This window comes from Chlorocebus sabaeus, chromosome 7 (assembly GCF_047675955.1).
Source record: "Chlorocebus sabaeus isolate Y175 chromosome 7, mChlSab1.0.hap1, whole genome shotgun sequence".
NCBI lineage: Eukaryota > Metazoa > Chordata > Mammalia > Primates > Cercopithecidae > Chlorocebus > Chlorocebus sabaeus.
The window spans coordinates 37401693-37419689 of record NC_132910.1 but is presented as its reverse complement, the minus strand read 5'-3'; the positions used below and the strand labels follow the sequence as shown (position 1 = coordinate 37419689).

General features: G+C 36.7%; 1 protein-coding gene across 4 annotated transcripts in view; it reads right to left on the bottom strand.

Moving 5' to 3' along the window:
* ARHGAP24 (Rho GTPase activating protein 24) overlaps nt 1–17997 on the bottom strand; it is a 529930-nt gene that overhangs the window by 51236 nt on the left and 460697 nt on the right. The gene's annotated exons all lie outside the window — the stretch shown is intronic.

Sequence of the window (17997 nt, the reverse complement as noted above, 5' to 3'; positions counted from 1 at the left end):
AAACTGAATTTGACTGTTCCCAAGACCTAAATCTGACAGCAATTGGTGATTCTCTGACTGAACAGTATGTTGGAATTACCTGGGAAGTTAAAAAAAAATACAAATGCCTGGTTCATATATATTCTGACATAATAGCTTATGAATCCATGCCTTCTTTGGCATTCTTACTGACACTGCTTAAGTTCTAGTTTGTATTACTCACCTCCACTAACACAATACCATATTAACTGGTTTTCCCGATATCAAGACTGTCCTCCTACCTCTAACTCCTTTAAAAGACACATATAAGTGGTAAACATCAGTACTAAATATAAAAAACAAAATGAATTGTTGTATAGCTTTTGAATATGATTTGAATGCAAAGGGCAATTGTTTAAGCATAAATAAACAAATATGTATGCCACAAAAAACACACACTTATTTTATAAAGTAGTCATTAGAATTGTTGTCATTTAGTTTGAATTAATGTTTGAGAGAATCAATTCACTTTAGAATTAGATATATTCTAAAGTGCCTATGTAAATTAAAAATTTAGACTAAAGAATAAAAATAAATTCTGACATTTTCTATTACAGTACCAAGGTGTTTTAACCAAAAAAGAAAAGTTAGCAGGATCAAGACACTTACAAGGCTTGATGTAGAACATTCAGAAAAGTTTCCTTAAAGTAATAATTACATCAGTATGAAACTCTTTTAAACAGGCTACTTTGTACAACATATGCATTCAGCTGCAACAAGCACAAAACCTAATTAAAACCTTAAATGCTGTCAGTTATAAAATAAATCAACACAGCTATTAAGATGACTCAATATGTCCCTCTAGCTTTACTGATTTTAGACACAAGATTCAATCTTATATCCAAATTTAGCTTAGAAGTAACACTCAAATGCACACAATACATCTCATACTGCAAATGACACTAATATTTCTCAAAATTACAAAATAACTCCCAATTAACTTCCTCCCAAAGCGATTAAATCTAAAGTCAACGAGCCCACAAAGACTTTTCTATTAAACTAAGATCCTAGTCGTATCAATGATCTATATAATTATTTAGAACAAGTATTGACATTTGAAATAAACAATGATAAAGATATGATAGTTTGTTTGCAAACTACAGAGATTCTATTGTAAATGTGTGTACATACACATATTACACACATAAATGTACATACATACAGATACATATATATTTTGTTCATTGTAGAATTATTGTAAACATATCCAAACAGTTTTATGGTATGAAGAAAATCAATCAAATCTCCTGTGGGATGTTGTTCTCTTCTCAGTGTCAGTGGATCTTCATTGCATTTGTCTATATTTGTCCCAGGAGAAAGATAAAGCCTTGAGGTCCTACAGATTATCTGTAGTTACCAGTGGACAAAGTAATTAGTTTGCTTAAGACTTTTAATAAACACAGGCATTCTAGATTTAGATTGGGAGTCATAATGAAGTAGTATCCACACATTAACTTCCTCTCTGACTGCTCTGTGGAACATGACTTTCTAAATTCACAAAGTATAACATATATACTAGGGAATGCAAGAATGATTTAAAAGATTGGTAGATATTGTCAATTCAGGTGGCCTATTTTCAGGTGGATATAACCTACTCACTGTAAGAGATACAACAAGAAAACACATTTGTAGAAATTTTAATGTTGTACTTAACAAATAGCACCTATACTATATACTATACTATCCACCATACAATAGGTTACACGACTAGTTTGAGAGAGGTGAACTTCTTGCTCACCTCACATTTCTCCCAGGAATGACTCAGAAATATAAAGAAGTCAATGAAATAATGCACAATATCTAGGTGCACTATAATGATGCAGTAATCTAATTAGATTCTATAGATAATGAGTTTTGATGTTTTGCTAAGCTGAGGTACACTATTTTCCCAACCTTTGATTCCCAATACACAAACCCTTAATAGTATTTTTTCATTGAGAGTTTACATGGCTGTTCCAATTTCATGTCTTTTCATTATTAGTAAATGTATTAATACATGCCTGAGACCTCATCACACAGCACTTTCTTGCTTCAGTTGAACCTAGGACTTGAAGTGCAATGCGTTGTAATTTCAGTTTCATACAGTCTTAAAAGTTTTGGCAAAATGTTAATGAACTTGGCATAGCAAAAATAGAGAAGTTTTGGCTGTATTTAGTTACTTCGCCATTGTATTTTGCCTGCCTACATCTTTTTCCCTTCACTAAGCTCTGCAGATGGAGTTTCAGAAGAAACAAAGGAAATGTAATCTTCATAATACATTCAACAATTTTTCTCATAATTGGAGAGACTTTTGATTATGTAAACAAGGACTTCCCAAGAGAAGCATTATTGGTGTTTTCATGCTGAGGGGTACATTTATACTTAAATGTGTGTGTGTGTGTGCATGTGTGCGTGTGTGTGTGTGCGTGTGTGTGTGTGTGTGCGTGTGTGTGTGTGTATTCTCTAACAGCATTTAAAAGCCATATTATATATACTTTAATATTTCCATTTTAAAATAAAAAATAAAATATAGCCAAACATCACAAATAATTTTCTAGCTAATGAAGGCTAGAAAGTAACTTATTAATGTGTCCCCAACAATGACCTTACTGCATGTCACTCATTTCCTGCCATATTCACTACAAGAAAATTATGATTATCTAATTCAGGGATAAACAATGAAAAACACACATATTCTTTTCTAGAAAACATATTTTCTTCCAATAAAAATAAATAAAGTAAACAAATCCTTGTGCTTCATGCAAGAGATGAGTAACTAGAGGCCTAGTTTTTACACAGCTGAATCTCTAACTCATATTGTAACAGGGAAATTAAAAAGATTTTCTGGTATATCCAGTTGAGTCAACAAGTTATTGCCAAAATCGTTCAAGTTCACACAAAACTTGTCCCTTCTCTGAATACTTCAACAATCTTTTATTCCAACATGGAAGTATTCTTAGTGTATTGGACTGGACGATACCATACCTATACATATGTATGTATAAATCGAGGGGAACACTTAAAAAGCTTTAAAAGAATCCAGTTATGTCTTTCCTGTGGCTCTCACATTAAAACGCAGTCGTGAGCTTTGCTAGAAGGGATCCTTTGTCACTACACGTCAGATGTTTCTTATATTAGTGTTTTCTGTTTGGACTACTTTGTAAGAGGGGTCAGAGTGAGGAAAGAAAGAGTGATGAAACAAATGTAATTGAGAAGAGGCAAGTTTTTTTGTTTATTCTGGTTTGGTTTTTGTTATTATTGCTTTGTTATAAATCAAAATCTAGTTTACTTTGGAAGTATAGTGCATCGATATTCACGACAACATTGCAGGAGTAGAAAACAAATAAAGGTACTGGTCCTGACTTAGAACTGTGGTTTTTAATGAAATTTTGAACCCATTCATAAATGGGACTATGACTTTGTACACTGACCCAGGCAGGTATTTTGCCTTACTTGACAAAAGTTAAATTCCAACAGAAGTTTAGAAATTATTTTTCAGCATGATAATTTTCAAGCTTCCTAAATTGTAATCTATAGAAACAAGCACTTGAGTTTTCTACTTCCTGAGATAGCAGAAATACGGGCATTTTTTCATTCAACAATGACATTCAAAATATACTCCTAGTATTGACTTATTCTTTGAATATTTATTGAATGCCCACATTATATCAGACATTATTCTATTTTCGAATGCCTACATTATATCAGACATTAGAGATAAAAAAGATAATTAAGGTTCACAAAATCCTCTACCTTCTTTGAGTTCATCTTCTAGTTCTATGTGTTTTACTTTATGAACACAGTTTTCAATGAATATCCACAGTGATGTCCTCTTGGGTATGTAAATGTGTGTTCCCATGATAGCACAGATGTTTATCTCGACCTAAACTGATATTCCCAGAACATTACTATTAATTCCTTAGAGACTTTGTAACCATTTCCTTAACATGAATTATCAAAAGAATCAGAAAATCAAATATTTTAAAACCATATGCCTTCATTATCCCCATCATCATACTTAAAATGACAATAAAAAGTGCCTATAGCATGCCAGGGCCTGTGCAATTTCACTTACATATTCCAGGTATTTTTGTTCCGTTTTGTTTTATTTTTAAGTGAATGAATACAACAACCCTGTGAGATTAGACATTATGGTTTCTATTTTATATGATGAAATTAGTTTTGAGAAGTTAGGTAACCAGTTTTGTTTCATTAACATGGGTAGTAAGTGGCAGATTTAGTCCCACATCTTTCTGTCACGGAAGCCTGAACTTTTAACTTCTACACTACGTTCTTGCAAATAAGTAGACAAACACCAACTGATAGATATGCCGAATACTGGAAAACCTCTTGGTTAATTGGGCACTTTTATTTATAACCCATTGGGTTTCAGTGGAAGTGAGCCGAAATTCTGCAAAGATAAATTGAAAGGAAAGCAAAGCTCATACTCCCAATTCTAGATGCATGGGCTTTGTAGATATATCACAGAGTAAAACACGATGCAATATGACAGATTTTTAGTTTACACCCTGTCCCACATAAAATATTTAGTTAATACCCATTCATGGAGGTATTTCTCACATATGAGATATTTTTCCTTAAAGTCTGTTATTTTTCAGATCTTGGTGTGTTTATAAAGCAGTTTCATGGAACTCTTGTGAGTTACTCTTTGTTCAAATTAGAGAAGAAGCCAAGCATTTAAAGGAAAGAGGCCTCCCAGTGTTAGCAAAGGTGACCTGACTGTATTTCCCAAAGTGTGGGTTATTCCAAGTAATGCAAGGTGCCACAGAAACAGGATATTGACGTGAAATAACTTAGCAGAAACACCAATTCTTTCTTGATTCTCTTTCAATTCTCCTGATTACATCAAAGAGGAAGCATCGTTTGGGAAAAAGAGGCATGTTAAAATGGTACCAGCACATGCCAATCTCCATTTTCATCAAATCAACAGAGGGCCTTAGGGTCAGCATCCAGAGAAAGCAGTCATGTCCAGGGACATTTAATAACATGTTCTTGTTGTCATTGTGGTTATGTTACATTGACCTTGTGTTTATGCAAGTAGTGCTGGTTTTCAAAGAACAATAATATATAAATTCCCTTTTACCACAAAACTGATAAAGAAAACTGGAATACATTTAAAGAAAAATATCAATCAACCTAGCACAGGCATTATACGGAAATGGCTAAAACCATGAGGGTGAGAGACAGGACTAGCTGAATTTCCTAGGCCGACTAAGAATCCCCAAGCCTAGCTGGGAAGGTGACCGCATCCACCTTTAAACACCGGGCTTGCAACTTAGCTCACACCTGACCAATCAGGTAGTAAAGAGAGCTCACTAAAATGCTAATCAGGCAAAAACAGGAGGTAAAGAAATAGCCAATCATCTGTCGCCTGAGAGCACAGGGGGAGGGACAATGATAGGGATATAACCCCCGGCATTGGAGTCAGCAATGGCTACCCTGTTTGGGTCCCTTCCCTTTGTATGGGAGCTCTGCTTTCACTCTATTAAATCTTGCAACTGCACTCTCTTCTGGTCCGTGTTTGTTACCGCTGGAGCTGAGCTTTCGTTCACCATCCACCACTGCTGTTTGCCGAGTCACAGACCCACCGCTGACTTCCATCCTGTTAGGGTGTCCACTGTGCTGCTGATCCAGCCTAGGCGCCCATTGCTGCTTCCAGTGGAGCTAAGGCTTGCCCTTGTTCCTGCATTGGCTAAGGGCCCAGGTTCCTCCCAATTAAGCTGAACACTAGTCACTGGGTTCCACGGTTCTCTTCCGTGACCCACGGCTTCTAATAGAGCTATAACACTCATGGCATGGCCCAAGATTCCATTCTTTGGAATCCCTGAGGCCAAGAACCCCAGGTCAGAGAACACGAGGTTTGCCACCATCTTGGAAGCGGTCCACCACCATCTTGGGAACTCTGGGAGCAAGGATCCTGTCCCCACCTCCCCCCCGCCCCCCCACCAGGGTAACGAGGGTAGTATGTGAATGAGAGAAGTTTGAGAAATACTGAAAAATAGGAACATTAAGAGTTACTATAAGTAAACAGCTATTCAGTACTTTAGGGGCTAGCCCCTCTCCTTGACTTCAGAAAATCATTTAGTGTGCTGAAAATAGGTAGCCTGTTCACCATCTACACACACAGGGCTTGCCTTAGGCAAATTCCTGGGAGTCAGTTCTTTGCTTTTCCAACTCTTTAAGAATGTAAATTCCTCCCTTTTACTGGTTCACATGCCCTCAAGCTACCACTTGCTTTCTCCACTTTCTTCCATCAAGCCCTGCCCTTAGATCTTTTATTTACACTATGATATTGATGCTCTATAACTGTACAGTTTGCTACTGAAACCTTCAGAGTTTGAGTTTTTGCATGGATTAAAGTGTAAAAAGGGAGGAGTGTACCTTTCAGGCTGTCTTGAAACTTCAGGCCCTATTCAGCACGAAGGAAATCATGTATTTTACACATCAACTCTATACCCCAGAAAATAGTTTATCTCACAATAGCATATGGCTTGCTTAGCCCTGTCAGAACTGATATGTTGCTCCCAGTAATGGTGTGATGTTGATTCTGCTGCTACCCTTTTGCCATTTCATATATAAGAAACAGAGTTACATCAATTCTAATGATCAATATCCTTTACCATACACTCTTGCAGCTGAGAGTCCAGCTGGTATTTCCCAAGTTATGGTTTTAGGACCGTGCATATAAGAATTACCTGGGGAGATGAATGCCATGTGGAGATGGGGACAGAGGTTGTAGTTATGTAGCTACAAGCCAAGGAACAACAAGGGCTGTTGGCAGATATCAGAAGTTAAGAGAAAGGCATGAAACAGATACTTCCCTAAATTCTTCAGAGAGAGCATGGCTCTGCTGACGTCTTGATTTGGATTTTCAGCTTCCAGAAATATGAGATAATAAGTTACTGTTTTTTGTTGTTGTTGTTGTTGTTGTTTTCAGCTACCCAGTTTGCAATGCTTTTTTATGGCAATCCAAGGAAAATATTACAGGGATCATGGAAAACTCCACAAGGAAGGGGAGTTGGGTGAATTTGTTAAGCTGTCCCAAAGAGAAAGGTGCACATGCAGAGGGTGGCGGGGTGGGTGAGGGGAGCATGGGATTATTCAAATAGTCATGTATACGGACTTGGATTTTTAAAACAGAAAAGGGGCAGGTTCTGCTGTTTAGAAAGAGATCTGGGCTCTGGGCTGAGAGCAGCCCTTCTACTACTGGAACAGCAGCAGCAAAGCTGTGAGAATGTGTAGCACTGCCTCAGTACAAACACTCAAACATTTTAAATACTAGGGTAGAACAAATTAAAATGAGCAAGGATCTTCCAATTTTAGTATATGTGTTGCAGAAGCGAGCATGAGCAAAGATCTTCATTTGTAAAACAAGTAGGTATTAGGATATTCTCTTGATAAATATTTGGTGCATATTATACGCCTGGTGTTGTGCTCAGAGAGGGATGTAGCATCAGGACAGGTAAGGATCCTGCCCTCAAGGAGTTTAAATTGCCATGGGCAAGGCAGATGATAAGCAGTAAAGAAATGAACAAGATAACTACTAAAGGCGATCAAATGCTTTGAAGGGAATAAACAGAGTAATCTTAGATAGAACCTTCAGGAAGTTGAGGATTAAATGAAATAATCAGGATAGTATCCAGCACAAGGTAGGTTATTATTGATAAAGTTATTATTCTTCCTTAAAGAATGAACATTTTATCTACTAACTACCTCCTGTGTTTTAATTTGCCGCAGCAGATGATGGATTTTTCTGCCCCAAACAAAACATCTTTTTTTCTTGATATGTTTGGGGCTGCTCATTTGTTTTAATGCAGTGGTGGTCAAATGGGTTTCCCAATCTCTGACCGCAAAGTGCACATATGCTCTGTCAAAAACAAGAGTCTAGACTGGACAGACCAGATTTCACAGCCCTCCACTGTCTCCTCTTCCTTTCCTCTGATCCCTGTAACCAACTCTCAGTCAGAGTGATCTCTGTTGCTTCACTGGCCCCAGCTTTTTGCCCTGGGGAACTGGCTTATTTCCTTCTCCTTACCACACCTTCTCCTGTCTTCCCTTGGAATCCAGATCTCATTCCCCCCTTCACATTGGACACTCCTCATTTCAACATCTTTATGCTTATAATGATTGCACTAGTGCCTGTGAGTCTCCCTCTGCCCTGACCTAGTGCCGGCTCTCTGCCAGCCTCTGTACTGGGTGCAGAGGATAAGTCCATGACTAGGAGGACATGGTTCCTGCCCCTGGGCAGCACAGGCAGATTAAAAAAAAAATCACCTGTGGATTTATTTACAATGCAGATTCCTAGGCATTCTCCAACCATTTAAATCAGAATGAGAGCAAAGTGGGGTCTGGGCATCTGAATCTTAAGATATTTCTCAAAGTCATTCTTACACATACTAATACTGGAGAATCTCTACTATGTCTGTAGTGCTCCCCACTTTCAAATTCACTTTTTCATAACTCAGTTCAGTAATCCCCAGACCTAAATTCCTTCCCAGAGGATTAAATTAAAATATGTCTGGCTTTTCTGTCTCCTAAATTTTAGACTTTTATTTTTTCATTTTATCTCTGTAGACTTGCAGTTTATTTAGTCACCAAAACAAATTTGAAACATAAGTGAAAGGGGAGAATAGGAGAAGGAGGGACAAGGGAAGTGTGAACGGAGTACGTGGGTGGGCAGCTGGGGTACCTCAGACAGCAGTTGTTTTCAAGATTCTTGGACAGAATGTATAAAATTCCTGGCTTCATGAAGCCTCTGTCCTTGCTCCTGAACACTGTGTTGTAAGAGCATAGTTATTCTGTTGCCCAGCAGTTAATGCTAGGATGGTGACCACACTGCCATTCTTGACCCTACCTTCCCAACGCTTCCAAAATGTGTCTTCTTGAACAGCTGATACCATCTGGAGGACTTTGGTAACAAAATAACATTCAGTATCTAATTTGATTTTACACATTCTAGATTTCATTTTTGTCCCCTCAAAACTTGGAAGTTTAATATAAAAAGTTATGTTTTAATTTGTTATCCTTCCTAAATAGAAAGAATAAAGACAAGAATGGTTAGAAACTATGATATCTGTTTTCTTTTGTTTGTTTGCTTTTACAGTTGACAGGAACTGAAAGAATACAACTTCTTTCAGGTCAATGAGAATGCCCTTTCTCACAAAATTCACTGCCCAAGGAGTGTGTGGGAATATGTCATAACTGTAGGAACAATGAGTCATGCCTATATAAAAGTCTCAAACTTGAACTTCAGAACTGGAAAAAAGAGCATACAGTATAATTAAAGAAGAGCAGAAAGTCCATGGCTTAATAAAGGCTCATCCATGCACTCACAACTACTCTAAATTCCCACAGCATATGAATCTCAAATGTCTTTTTCTCACACCATCTTTTCTTTTTTTTCCCTCACACAGGACAAAGTGTTTTCTTCTCATTCAAAGGTGAAACATTATTTTCCAAATCCCAAATAGATCCATAGCTTCCAAAGCACAGGCAGATGTATGAATACATGCTCTTCAGCTGAGGACAGATATGTGCAAAACATTGAAAACAAAAGGGCCAGAATTAAAGAAATCAATGCACTGATATGATGAATTATTATATAGTCCTTAAGATCACACATTATATAGTCCTTAAGATCACACATAGTGAAAACTACTTAATGACATGGGAAAATGTCCATGATTTAATGTGAAGGAGAAAAGACAAGATGTAAAAGCTGTGTGATTCCGATACCTTTTATACATAGCTGAATTTTGACACATCTAAATCTCTGCTTATCTATTTATTTATTTGCTATGTATAGCAAGAGCTCCATGGAGTGTTGAATTTTAAAATATTCGTATTTCCTTCTTGTATTCTTCCATCTTCTAAATTGTACATAAAATGTTATAATCAAAATATAACTTTAATAACATTCAGATTAAACTTAATAATTTTATGGTATTAAATTAAATAATATTCAAATTAAACTTAATAACTTTATGATATTTTAAAATGTTATTTTCAAAGTTCACTTTAAAAATTAAATTTCAGTGCTTACCATTAGAGATACAATGTCAGTGACTAGAGATTATCTTTGCAGAATACCCGTGGGAACTTCTTTCTAGGTTTTAATAAACGTATTTTAACAAATAAAGACAAAACCTGAATCCTATTGACTCTTTGGTGAGAAATAAGCATTATTAGAATAAACAGGGAAAACATTCATTCTTATTCTTTAAAATGTTTCACAAGGAAACATTTCTGTATTTACAACTTAATGTCTATTCAAAACATTATGCACAGTCTGTATTTTTATCATTTTGAGGCTATGGAACCCAGACAAATCCATAGCTTCAAAACCACAGGCATATTTAAGAACACAGATGCTCTTCAGAAGAGGGCAGATAGGTACAAAACATCGAAAACAACAGAGGACGGATTAAAGAACCTGGGTGAGATAAACTTGAACTAAAGAACGTTCCCTGGCAGTTCGTCTCCACATCCCAATGACTAAAGCTGAGCTAGGACTTGACCATGTGAAATATCAAACAACCAATTAACTTTATAAAGCCACATAGGGGCAGAACATTCTGCTTGGACAAGTTTCTGAAAATAACCTCACCATCCTCTGGGAAATTACGGATTTTCTTTCCCCTCCCCATGTAGCTCACAATTACATTTTGCCACAAATATGTTACTCTCTTCTTATTACTTCACCATTCATGGATCTGGGAGCCCCTTCTTCTAATCACCAGAATCCAGGAATTTGCATATCTGTCACTGGAGACAAAGGGATTCAAGCTTGACAATTTATCAAAAGGATATTTCAGTTGCCAGAGTGACCTTTTTAACATGTAAATAAAATTATTTCATTTACTTGCTAAAAATATTTTAACAGATTTCCATTTCACTTAGAATAAGAACTAAATTTCTTATTATAGGCCAGATATGGTGGTTCACGCCTGTAACCCCAACACTTTGGGAGGCTGAAGCAGGTGGATCACTTGAGGTCAGGAGTTCGAGACCAGCCTAGCCAACATGGAAAATCCCTGTCTTTACTAAAAAAAATACAAAAATTAGCCAGGTGTGGTGGCATGCACCTGTAATCTCAGTCACTTGGGAGGCTGAAGCAGGAGAATTGCTTGAACCTGGGAGACAGAGATTGCAGTGAGCTGAGATTGTGCCACTGCACTCCATTCTGGGTGATAGAGGGAGACTCTGTCAAAAAAATAAAAATAAAAATTAAAAAATTTTAAAAAAGAAAAGAAAAAGTAAAAGAAAAAGAAATTATTATAATCTGCCAGGCCATACAGAATCAACCTTCATCAACTATTCATCATCACTCACTGCATTCCTGTCATAGTGACCTCCTTTCTTTTATATTTAATTTTTAAAAAAAAATTTTTTAGAGACAGGGTCTTGCTCTGCCATCCAGGCTGAAGTGTCAGCAATATGATCATAACTCATTGCAGCCTCAAACTCCTGGGCTCAAGTGATCCTCCTGCCTCAGCCTCCTAAGTTGCTAGAATTACTGGTGTGCACCACCACAGACAGCTAATTTTTTAATTTGATTTTTTTTTGTAGAGACAGTCTAACTTTATTGTCCAGTCAGGTCTGGAACTCCTAGCCTTAAGGGATCCTCCCACTTCAGCCTCCCAAAGTGCTGGGATTACAGGCATAAGCCACTACGTCTGGCCCACCCAATGGCCTTCTTTATGTTCTTCAAGCAAGCTAAGCTGTTCCTATCTCTAGGACTTTGCACTTGCTTTTCCTCTACCTGCAACATGCCTGTTATACCTCCACTATAGGGTAGGTAAACAGGCCTCTTGTCATTCAAGTCCCAGCTCAAATGTTACGTCCTCAGGAGGGAGATGGGGTATCTCCACCACTTTACTCACTAGCATATTAGCATGTCACCCTCATTACTTTTCAAAATTATTTATATATTTGCTGTTTATTGTTTATCTGCCCATGACTCATAATGCAAACCCCAGAAGAGAATGCACCTTGTCTCTTTCACCTAGAACAGTGTCTAAGACATAGTTAACATTCCTAAATTATTTGTTGAATGAATGAATAAGGTAGATTGTTCACAAAGGTGACTGCTGATAATTTCTCTCATCCTTATATATCCATAACATTACTTCTATGAAGAAGTAAAGTCAGCTTTCTCTCCTTTTTAAGCTGATTTGGTCTCGTGATTTGCCATTGACGAAGCGTATGCAGTGGATGTGACATCGCATCAGTTCTGGGCCTACCCCTTAAAGGTCTTGTAGCTTCCACCCTTACTATCTTTCAGTCCTGAGCCATGGTGTAAAGAGTTTCAACCATCAGCTATAGGGAGGAGCCCTGAAGGATACAAGACTGAGAAGAGAAAGCAAGAGACTCAATCAGCCATCAGCTATTCTACCCAACCCAACTTAGGCACCTGTTTTGTCAGTAAAGTTCTCTAGGATACGGTAGCTGCCCTAAATTGCAGCATCCAATACCAAGTGGAACAGAGACAGAGCCTTTCTGCCGAGCATTGCCCACGTGCAGAATCTGAAAAAGTTGTTTTAAACTAAAAACATTTGGATTGGTTTGGTATGAAGCAATAGATACCTCAAACAGTCATTGGTACTAGAAATTGGGTGCTGCTGCAACAAAAACCTAAAATATGGTTTGGGTATTGGCATTGGAACCAGGCAGAGTCTGCACAGCCAGTGAGGAAACTATTACTAAGAGCTTGGCGAACAGTGAAAATAATTGCTATTAGAGGCTAGAGAAAGATAAATGCTTATTAAACAGTGCTGGAAAAATTAACAAGACTATCGACTGCAGCAACTTGGAACATAGAGAACATTCCTGGTGAACTTGTGGCCCTGGCTAAGGAGGTTTTCAGGCCAAATGCTGAATGTATTAATTGGCTTCTTTTATTTGTGCATATGTTAAGGTAGTGCAAGAGCAACGTAACCTAAAAAAGAAACTGTTTCATTTTGTAGAATTTTGAGAAACTCTGTCAGCCCTAAGACAGTATCTCTAACTGGTCAAAGAGTGTCAGTGTAGGAAATGGCCATAGGAAATCAAGGGTGTTGACAGGAAAACATAGCTTAAAGGAAAAAGTCAAATGATGGGTGTGAGTATAACACTCCTGTTAAGACTTCTGAAAGACCCAGCACCTCATAGAGTCTTTTGGCAATAGAAATATTTTTTAATGATTTCTTCAGTCTGTTTATACATTGGTGTGTTTTATGCAAAAATACATACATTTTATAAAGGGATAAGTAGGGTCACATTTTATAAACTTTGGACGATATTTTATTGTCAGCCAATAGTTATCAAGAACTTGATTTGGAGATAACTGCTTACAGGGCACATCTGTTCTTACAGGTATCCTAAAATATAGAAAATATTCCTCAATTCCCCTACATTAGCAAAAATCTGCTATAAGAACCAAATTATAAATGCCCATGGAAAAGCAATTTTAATAAATATGTTTTGCAATAATGTCAATGTCATATAATTAGCCATATATAAATATTAAAAGAGGGCACTGAAACTCATTATTGTCTCATGAAGTTCTTTGTAGAGGATGTTGTTTATCCCATTACACAATATTCTATTATGAAGATCCTACTGACATATTTCTTGCTAATTTTGGCACTAAAAATGAACATTTCTCCTACATAAGTCATTGTTTATATGCTGTGGGTGGGACTGACCTATATAACTATTGATCTGATTTTCTTTTTAAAGTATAGAATAAGAGATGTGGCTCCTCAGCAAAAAGTGTATTTGCAGTCTTGAAATTTGTTCTGTGATCCTTATTCTGAATTCATTTCTGTACCTCCACCTATATTTTTTCTCTCAGAGTAAATTTATGAATCCTTATAAACTATTTGTAATACTCTTTGTAAAAGACAGGGCTTTAATCAATTAATTGATCCTGCTTTATTTTTCCATTTATCATTATGTAATTAAAATTGTCCTAAAATGTTAAGACTGTGTAATATTTTCTTTATATGAATGCACCATTATTTGATAACCACACTCACAGGGAGATAATAAATTGGTGTTCAGTTTTTATTGCTACACTATTTGTAATAAACAACTTTGCACTTACATTTGCTCTACATATCTAATCTTTTTCTGGGATTGGAATTGCCTGCATGAATGCTCCTGAAATATATTATCAAATTGCTTTACAAAGACTACAACAGTTTGCATACTCACCATGTGTCTATCCACGTACTAATTCTACACTTTCACAGGGAAATAACACTTAGCATGTACTATGGTCTGAATGCTTGTGTTCCCCCAAATTCATATGTTGACACTTGATCACCACTGTGATTATATTAGGAGGTGGAGCCTTTGGGAGGCGATCAAGGCTCTGCCTTCATGAATAGGATTAATGCTCTTATAAAAGACATCCCTGACCTTGGCAAAAAATGTATGGCCAAATCTTCAAAAGCAATTGCAACAAAAAAAATTGACAAATGAGACCTAATTAAACTAGAGAACTTCTACACAGCAAAAGAAACTATCAAGGGAGTAAACAGACAACCTACAGAAAGGAATAAAATATTCACAAACTGTGCATCTGTCAAAGGTCTAATATCCAGAATCTATAAGGAACTTAAACAAATCAACAAGCAAAATAAAAAACAAAACAAAACAAAACAAAACAAAAAAACCAAAAAACAAATAAACCATTAAAAAAAGGGGCAAAGGACATGAACAGATACTTCTTAAAAGAAGACATACAAGGTGCCAACTAACATATGAAAAAAATGCTCATCATCCTCAATCAGAGAAATGTAAATCAAAACCACAATGAAATATCATCTCACAGTAATCAGCTTTTGTTAAAAAGCCAAAAAAACAAAATAAAACAAAACAAAACAAAACAAAACAAAACAGATGTTGGTGAGGCCAAGGAGAAAAGGGAACACTTCATCAGTTAATGGGAATGTAAATCAGTTCAGCCACTGTGGAGAGCAATTTGGAGATTTCTCAAGGAAATGATAGCTGAACTTACTATTTAACCCAGCAGTCCTACTAGTAGGTGTATATCTAAAGGAAAATAAACTATTCTACCAAAAAGACACATACACCCATGTGTTCATTTCAGTGCTATTCACAATAGTAAAGACATGAAATCAACCCAAGTGCCCATCAATGGTGGACTGGATAAAGCAAAAGTGGTACATATATGCCATGGAATACTATGCAACCAACAAAAAGAATGAAATAATGTCCTCTGCTGCAACATAGATGCAGCTGGAAACCATTATCCTAAGTGAACTAATGAAGAAACAGAAAACCAAATACTCCATGTTCTCACTTATAAGTGGGAACTAAACATTGGGTAAACATGGACATAAAAATGGGAACAACAGATACTGGGGAATACAAGAGAGGAGTGGGAGAGAGGGCGCTAAAGGTTGAAATAAACTACCTATTGGCGTACTATGCTCACTACTTGGGTTACGGATTCATTCATGCTCCAAACCTCAGCATCATACAGTATACCTTTGTAACAAACCTGCATGCAATTCTAAAATAAAAATTGAAAAAAGTAAAACAGAAGGCATATATTTATAATAATAAAAATAAAGTAAAATAAATAAATAAAAATAAAACCTTAAAAATGGAGGAATATGATATGGTTTGGCTGTGTCCCAGATCTCATCTTGAATTGTAATTCCCACGATTCCCACGTGTCATGGGAGGACCCTGGTGGGAGGTGATTGAATCATGGGGCAGGTCTTTCCCAGGCTGTTCTCATGATAGTGAATGAGTCTCACAAGATCTGATGGTTTTAAAAACAAGAGTTTTCCTTGCATAAGCTCCCTCTTTTTGCCTGCCAACATCCACATAAGATGCGACTTGATCCTCCTTGCCTTCTGACCGACATGGAGAAACCCCGTCTCTACTAAAAATACAAAATTAGCCAGGCATGTTGGCACATGCCTGCAATCCCAGCTACTCAGGAGGCTGAGGCAGGGGAATCGCTTGAATCCAGGAGGTGGAGGTTGTGGTGAGCCAAGATCGTGCCATTGCACTCCAGCCTGGGCAACAAGAGCGAAACTCCATCTCAAAAACAAAACAAAACAAAAACAAAAAAAAGAAGAAAAAAAGAAAACTAAGCCATCTTTAATGATGATATTCATGTCATCATTCATAAAGTTCATCTTTATAAAGGCTTTCTTTTGCATTCTGATTTCATGATTTTCATAATTATAACTAAACTGTGCTTTGTTATTACCCATGGTCACAAGTTGGGTTTATATCTGCAACTCATTGAATTTGTGTTTAGACATTTTTTTAAAAAGAGGCCTCAGACAAAGACTTCATGACTAAAACACCACAGCAATGGCAACAAAACCCAAATTTGACAAATGGGATCTAATTAAACTAAAGAGTTTCTGCACAGCAAAAGGAACTATCATCAGAGTGAACAGGCATCCTACAGAATGGGGGAAAATTTTTGAAATCTATCCATCTGACAAAGGGCTAATATCCAGAATCTACAAGGAACTTAAACAAATTTACAAGAAAAAAACAAACAATCCCATCAAAAAGTGGGTGAAGGAAATGAACAGACACTTCTCAAAAGAAGACATTTATGCGGCCAACAAACATATGAAAAAAAGCTTGTCATCACTGGTCATTAAAGAAATGCAAATCAAAACCACAAGGAGATACCATCTCATGCCAGTTAAAATGACGATCATTAAAAAGTCAGGAAACAACAGGTGCTGGAGAGGATGTAGAGAAATAGGAACACTTTTACACTGTTGGTGGGTATTTAAATTAGCTCAACCATTGTGGAAGACCGTGTGGTGATTCCTCAAGGATCTAGAACCAGAAATACTATTTGACCCAGCAATCCCATTACTGGGTATATACCTAAAGCATTATAAATCATTCTCCTATAAAGACATGCACACGTATGTTTATTGCAGCACTGTTCACAATAGCAAAGACTTGGAACCAACCCAAATGCCCATCAATGATAGACTGGATTAAGAAAATGTGGCACATGTACACCATGGAATACTATGCAGCCATAAAAAAGGATGACTCCATGTCCTTTACAGTGACATGGATGAAGCTGGAAACCATCATTCTCAGCAAACTAACACCGGAACAGAAAACCAAACACCGCATGTTCTCACTCATAAGTGGGAGTTGTGCAATGAGAACACATGGACACAGGGAGGGGAACATCACACACCAGGGCCTGTTGGGGGGTGCGGGGGCAAGGGGAGGGATAACATTAGGAGAAATATCCAATGTAGATGACAGGTTGATGGGTGCAGCAAACCACCAGGGCACGTGTATTCCTATGTAACAAACCTGCATGTTCTGCAAGTGTATCCCAGAACTTAAAGTATAATAAAATTTAAAAAAAGAGGCCCCAAAGAGAGCTGCCCTCTACTTTCCACCATCTGAGGGCACAGTGAAAAGGTACCATCTACGAACTGATATCAAGTCCTCATCAGACATGGATTTGCCAGTGCCTTGACTGTGAATTTTCAGAATCCAGAATTTTCAGAAATAAATTTTGTTTATAAACCACTCCATTTACAATATTTTGTTATGACAGCCTGAATGGACTAAGACAGTAGGCTATTTTTAATTTTCAAGTATCAGGATTACTCTTAACCAAAAATTCCAATGATGAGAATTTATCCTAAGTAATCCAAAAATAGAAAGTATTTATGCAAATGTATATCCACTACAATAGTATTTATAATGAAAACGTCATAATGTAAATGTCCAACAATATTGAAATAGTTGTGAATAATATACCTGTAGAGTGAAATATTAGATATTTAAAAAGAGACTTACAGAAGTTGTTAATGATAAAATGTTAAGTTAAAATATATTAGAATAAATGGGTATTTTCCAACTATTAATATGGAAACATTTTTGGTATATAATGTTGATAATATTAAGATGAAATTTTACTTTTTCTACAAAGCTTTTAAAAAGTAAAGAGAAGGA